This window comes from Pseudorasbora parva, chromosome 2 (genome assembly GCF_024679245.1).
Source record: "Pseudorasbora parva isolate DD20220531a chromosome 2, ASM2467924v1, whole genome shotgun sequence".
Classification (NCBI taxonomy): Eukaryota; Metazoa; Chordata; class Actinopteri; order Cypriniformes; family Gobionidae; genus Pseudorasbora; species Pseudorasbora parva.
This window is the reverse complement of record NC_090173.1, coordinates 19,465,562-19,472,134: the sequence shown is the minus strand read 5'-3', so window position 1 is coordinate 19,472,134 and position 6,573 is coordinate 19,465,562. Positions and strand designations below refer to the sequence as shown.

Below are 6,573 nucleotides of genomic sequence, written 5' to 3'. Positions count from 1 at the left end.
TGAAGACAAAACTAAGGGCAGAAAGTCCCACGAACAAACACTAAAGGCGTGGCAAAGCATCCGAAACAAGGAAATCCACTGTGCGTCCCATTCACATCCTATCTGTCATAAATATTATTTGAAAATCAGTATGTCCCAAATCCCAATTGTAGTAGGCTTATGTTAAAAAGAGTAGGCTATTTCAAGACACCTGGATGGTCTACTGTTTGAATTGAATTTGCTATTGAGTCATTTGAATCTGAATCACACTATTTGAATTTGAAGTGCAGATCCGTGCACATTCTAATAGCTGATATTCTCCACAACCCATAATGTGTAGGTCGAGGATTAGATTAGAACTACAAACGCGGATAAAAAGTGTTTAAAAACACTACAAACATGAAGGATATATATACACTGTTATAATAAGAATATCACTATTATAAAATATATATATATATGTATATATTTTTTTTAATTAAACAAAACAAAAAAAAAACATGCAAACTAAGTTTATTTTAACTAGACAAAAGATTGGTTGTCATAAAATCGTTATTGGTGCAATAAAACCTATATAATTGAACAGCTCGATTGTGGTCTCAGCCTTGATAACGTTCATGTAAGTTAGCCGTGATACAAAAGCTGCACGATTAAGTCATTTATCGAAACGAAAAGCTGCATTTTCAACATGTTAAAGCATCCAGATTTGTAGCCATGTTAATAATGTTTGTAAGAAACCAAACCATTTGTAAATCCGTCAAGATTTCAGCGAGATAAGAGTATTTATGTTCGTACAGATCACTCATCTTACATCAGGTTCCACAGAGCCCAAAAGAAAGCTTGCCTGTGACAAGATGGCCGCCGGTGATGACGATGGTGACTCCGCCGTAAGATATCTAGCCCTTAATACGGATATCTATGGAGTCGACTCCCCATCACCACCTGCCTGCAGTTTGGTCTAGTCACAACCACGGCGACAGCGATCACGCCACTAGGCCAATTTGTCTCATTAGACAAATTCTCCATAGCTCCAGAGTCTCCACACACGTTGTTGTTGGTCAAAGTTGTCTTTGTCAACAACAAATCTTTAAATCACTTTCTTATAATAACTTTGCAGTACAGAACAGGCAAAATTCTAATAGGCTATACTGTAGCCTACTGACTATAAACTATATTAATTTTGTGTGTGTGTGTGTGTGTGTGTGTGTGTGTGTGTGTGTGTGTGTGTGTGTGTGTGTGTGTGTGTGTGTGTGTGTGTGTGTGTGTGTGTGTGTGTGTGTGTGTGCTACACAAACTGCACAGGCGTATTGTAATTTGATTAAATAAAACTATTAATTCAAAAACATAAATATTGAAAGGTCTGCTGTTGGAGACTTGCCATTGGCTGTTGTATTTAAATAATTAATTAGGTATAGGTCTTTGGGATGTTTTAAGTCACGATCATGAATATCATTATATTTCAGTCACATTTTCTGTGATAATGTGTTGAATAAGGCATTTTCCATACATTAGTCGGTAGCCTAAAACTGACTAAAAGTTATAATTATGACGTGAATCAAAATACAAATAGCCTATCAAAAAATGTATACCGCCTCCAGCTCAAAAATTAATGGCTAAAGAAAATGTCCCTCTCAGAGGTGGGCTTAATAGCCTCAGATAGGCTACATTACAGTCCATGTGTGCTTGTATCCCGAATGACAGCACAAGGCTGGATTACTGTATGGATTAAAGGTGAACTATGTAGTATTTTTGCAGTAAAATATCCAAAAACCACTAGGCCAGTGTTATATATTTTGTTCAGTTGAGTACCTACAATATCCCAGATGTTTCCAACTATTTGTAAATGCTATTTTAACTAAGGACAGGGACGTTGCAGCATTGCATTTGAGAGAGTCGCCTGTCAATTGCGTCATATCTGCGTTACCCTCGGTTTCGGCTTTTATTTGGCAGGAGCGCTTTACTCTTAGCAGTGTGAACAACTGAACGCACGGAGTAACGTCATAACATCGTTTTAAACACACTTAAATGTATCTAATATGATAAGCAGAGCTCCATTACCTCAAAATCATAACCGGAAGAGCGGATCTGTGCAGGCGCCCGGCAAATGAGTCCCGTCCCGTCATAATAAAAGTCCCGGTATTTGCGAGGCGGGTATTTGTTTAACAATCGCTCCAGCAGCTTTGCTCAGGTCCATAACACTCGATCCTGCTCTGCTTTAGACTACAGTAACGTTAATAACCGCATGCATGAACATGATTTCTGCCCGAGTCCTATTTTTCACCGGCTGTGATGAGAAGACCACATCTCCCATGTTGCTGCGCTCACACTTTGCGTCATCAAACTACGCATTTGTTTTGCAGAGGCGCCCTCCAGTGGACAAAAGCTGCATAGTGCACCTTTAACATGCAAGTCTTTTTCAATGCAATAAGTTTGTATATATATTGTTAGTATAAATACGTATTATATATATATATATATATATATATATATATATATATATATATATCAATCATTAAAAACCATGGCGCGGTCATAATATGATTGTTAAATCAGCTGATAGTAATTCAATTGTTGGGAACAACAAAATCAATAGTTCAGTTTAGTTACTATTTATCAAAATGGACTAATGTCAATAAACAGAAACATTAAGCATCAATCATTGAATTTACAATGCTTTACGAATAATATTTATGGGGGAAGTCATATAAACCCATTGACTTGATAAACAGACATAAATCTTTCATGTGGCCAGGTGAAAATCTCTCTTTCTCTCTCTCTCTCTCTCTCTCTCTCTCTCTCTCTCTCTCTCTCTCTCTCTCTCTCTCTCTCTCTCTCTCTCACACACACACACACACACACACACACACACACACACACACACACACACGTTGTGTTTTCATGTTTTATGGTCCATAGACATAATGGCTTTTATACTGTACAAACTATTCTATCCCCTACACCTCAACAAAATCACAGAAAACTGTCTGCATTCACACACACACACACACACACACACACACACACACACACACACACACACACACACACACACACTTTGTGTGGAACTTTAGTCATTATTCATTTTCATTTTCTGTTGTACTGGTGTACAGTTGATGCATTGAAACCTAAAAATGAATCTCATGGGTCAGTTCCTCACTACCTATGTTTATCAACACTTTCTGATCAAAAGCATTTTTGAACCACTATGCAGAATATGATTAAGATGTTTTTAATACAGTGTCAAGTAGAGAAGCACAGTCATAAATCAAACAATGACATGTTGTCTGGGGCGGCTCTCGCTTTGCAATACTCAAGCGGCAGCTCTCACAGGTGATCAATAGATGGTGAGAGGGTCTGCATTAAAAAAACGCCAGCTTTACAACACTCCTTATGAATCTTTATTAAACACAAAACTTCCATATTTTCCACCTGATATTTTCATAAGTCAACAACATTATCTGTAATATTCAAAGTTTAACCCGGAAGAAATATGATGTATAAGCAACACAAATGATGCTCTCATTACCAAATCATGCAACACTTAAAGGGTTAACTTAGTTCACTCAAAAATGAAAATTAGTTGTTTATCTGCTTACCCCCAGTGCATCGATGCAACATGTAGGTTTGTTTGTTTCTTCAGTAGAACACAATGAAGATTGTTAACTCCAACCGTTGCTGTGTGCCAGTCATATAATGGGCGGGGTGAATAGGTAACAACTCTGAGAGCAAAACAAACAAAAAATAAAACAAAAACATGCGGTAGCATGCACAAAAAACCTGCTGCTCCTGATGACAAGATTCATTAAGACACGAACCGATCGGTTTCTGTGAGAAACCGAACAGTATTTATGTTATTTTTTTACCTCATATCCTGACGAGTCTCGTCAAGTTTTACCATCGGCAGTAACTTCCGTTAGGTGAGGTCAAGCTGGTGCGATCATAAATAGAAACCTCATTAGTGCCTGCGCAGATCGGTCGAATGAGAATCTACATAGGCCTAGTATATTTCTATGATCGCGTGCGTTTGACCTCATTAGACAGAAGATAGAGCCGATGGGAAAACTTGATGAGACTTGTCGGGATATGAGGTAAAAAAAAAAAAAAAAAAAAAAAAAAAAAATACTGTTGGGTTTCTCACAGAAACCGATCGGTTCGTGTCTTAAATCAATTTGTCATCAGGAGCGCCAGGCCCTGCTGAGGGGTTTTGTGCACGTTGCCTAAGCATGTTATTTTATTTAATTTTTTTGTTTGTTTGTTTGGCTCTTATAGACTTGTTACCTATTCACCCCATTATATGACTGGCACACAGCAACGGATGGAGTTAAAAAAAAACGTAATTTGTGTTCTAGCCTACTGAAGAAACAGACACACCTGTTGGATGCACTGGGGGTAAGCAGATAAACATCTAATTTTCATTTTTGGGTGAACTAACCCTTTAAGATTCATATGCAAATTCGTCCTTGTCCTTTACACACGTTGGCTCTAGTCCACGTTCTCGTCCCGTGCCGATCTCTATTAAGCCTATAGTTTGTGCAACAGGTGTGGATCAATATCCATCTTCATCTAATCAATAGAGCAGGGCCTATGAATGCAGGTGAGGCTGTAGGTACACGTCCATCTGTGAGATTGATGGATGCTGGACCATTGAAAAGTAGCATTTGGAATTCTGATCAAGACCTTCATGGCATTTTTAATGAGCAAATATAAGACTTGTAATAAAAAAAGTGCAGAATAAGACAGTTATTTAAAATAAATAAAAATACATGATAGTAAAGCAAGGTTTATGATGAAGTATGGCCTCTCCACCATTGCTATTTACAGCATGTGCTACAGAAAGCGACTAAACCCATAAAAATGCCACATTTCATCCAATCAAACCAGCGGGGTGAAAACCAGCAACCTGCACTGCCTTTTCAAGCGGCTCTGAGAATGTGGCAGAAATGAAAGCAAATTAAGGTAAAATAAGAAAGGGACATTTTAATTTATAACACCACTACAGACATAAAAGGACAGGATGTCACAGGCAGGCGGGCATTAAAATTCAGAGGTTTATGGTCACAATAAAGAGCTAGACCTGTTTACTAGGAGAACTTGGGGAACTATTTAAAATTCAGAAATGAAAATGTCCTCGAGTAAACGTCCACTGCTGTCCTCTAGATTTCTACCATCCATAGATCTGTTTTATCAAAATCGGTTTAAAAAATATACCTATATTATATTTATTTCTATAATATAGAGAAAATAATAAATAATAATAATAAAGACATAGCAGCAATTATCAGGGCCAAGCACAAAAAAGGAGTGACAGGTAAGCATGGCTGGGAGCTTCAGAAAAACTGCAACAATATGCATAATTTTCTGGATATTTCATTATAACTTTTCACCACAAGGTGGCGGTACCCCCAGGCCATGGTGCCAATGACATGTACAATTAAAATGTTGACATTTGGCCTAGTTTTTGTCAACTTGCTATGATTCCAACTTTCCTGGTACTTTCGTCTCAACTGGAATAATGATTTAAACATTTTTTACGATTGTTTTTTTTAACGTTACATCCCAATGTCGGACAATGCATAAGGCGAAACATAGCATGTTTGGTATCTAACAAAATGACCGCTGTGAAAAGTCAACCACATCTAATTTTATTAGCTTGTAAATATTATTTATATGACCCCAAACTTCTTAGGCTGCTTCAGGGCATGGTGCCGATGACCCATACTGAGTTTTTCAACAATACACGTTCGTAAAATGCATTCATAAAATACAGCATCTTACTGTCATTCGAATCTAACAAGACCAATTTTATACAGGCGATACATCTACGTGTTCAATTTCACATGCATGTCTTTGAAATCATTTGCACATTATTCCAGAACGGTTGGGTTTATTAAAAAGGTTTTTGATACATTTTTGCCAACATGGTCTAAAGATGATCTTATACAATTTTCGTGGAAATCTGAGAAACTGTCTTGGAGGAGTTAGAAAAGGTTTTTTGGGAAAATCCTAAATGGCGGGAAAATGTTCAGGATGGAAAATTATACCATAGGGTGTACAATTGGCTTTAGCCAAGCAATCAGAGGGAAAATATATTTTTTAATTCTAGATTATGAGGGTTATTGTTGCAGTTTTTCTGCAGTTTTTCTTATGGTTCAAAAGTTATTAACACATGTTAGTGAAACTTTGGACAGTTGGTGGCGCTAGAGGGATTGTATTAGAGACTACAAATTTGCTGTGGTGAATGTTTGTACTGTCCTCTATCAGTGTGGACACTTTTTACCATATAGTTCTATGGGCTGCCATAGACTTCCAGAGCAGAAGCAGCCGCCTTCGGTGATTGGCCCATAGAATTAATAATAAATATAATAATGCATTTGAGATTATGAGGGTAATGGAAGGTCATTTTTGTCATTTTGTTTTGCGATTTTAAATTAGTCAAAAAACAAAAATTAAAACAAGATTTAATTTCAAAAGTGTCTACAAAGTGTCAATATAAAACAAATGTAACAATTCAATCAAAATGCATTGTCCTTACAAAAAATGCAACAAATGATGACATAATTAGCTGTCATTACCATCTTGAAGAAAAGGCAAATG

The 6,573-nt window shown here is 37.1% G+C and overlaps 1 long non-coding RNA gene across 1 annotated transcript in view; it reads right to left on the bottom strand.

Annotated features, from left to right (window-relative positions):
- LOC137093704 (uncharacterized) overlaps positions 1 to 3,935 on the bottom strand; it is a 115,507-nt gene extending 111,572 nt beyond the window's left edge. The window contains exons 1-2 of the long non-coding RNA XR_010908549.1: positions 3,843 to 3,935; positions 3,576 to 3,698 (exon numbers count right to left, since the gene is read on the bottom strand). This is a non-coding gene — a long non-coding RNA (uncharacterized lncRNA). The remainder of the gene's footprint in view (positions 1 to 3,575; positions 3,699 to 3,842) is intronic.
- Between the last annotated feature and the right edge of the window lie 2,638 nt (positions 3,936 to 6,573).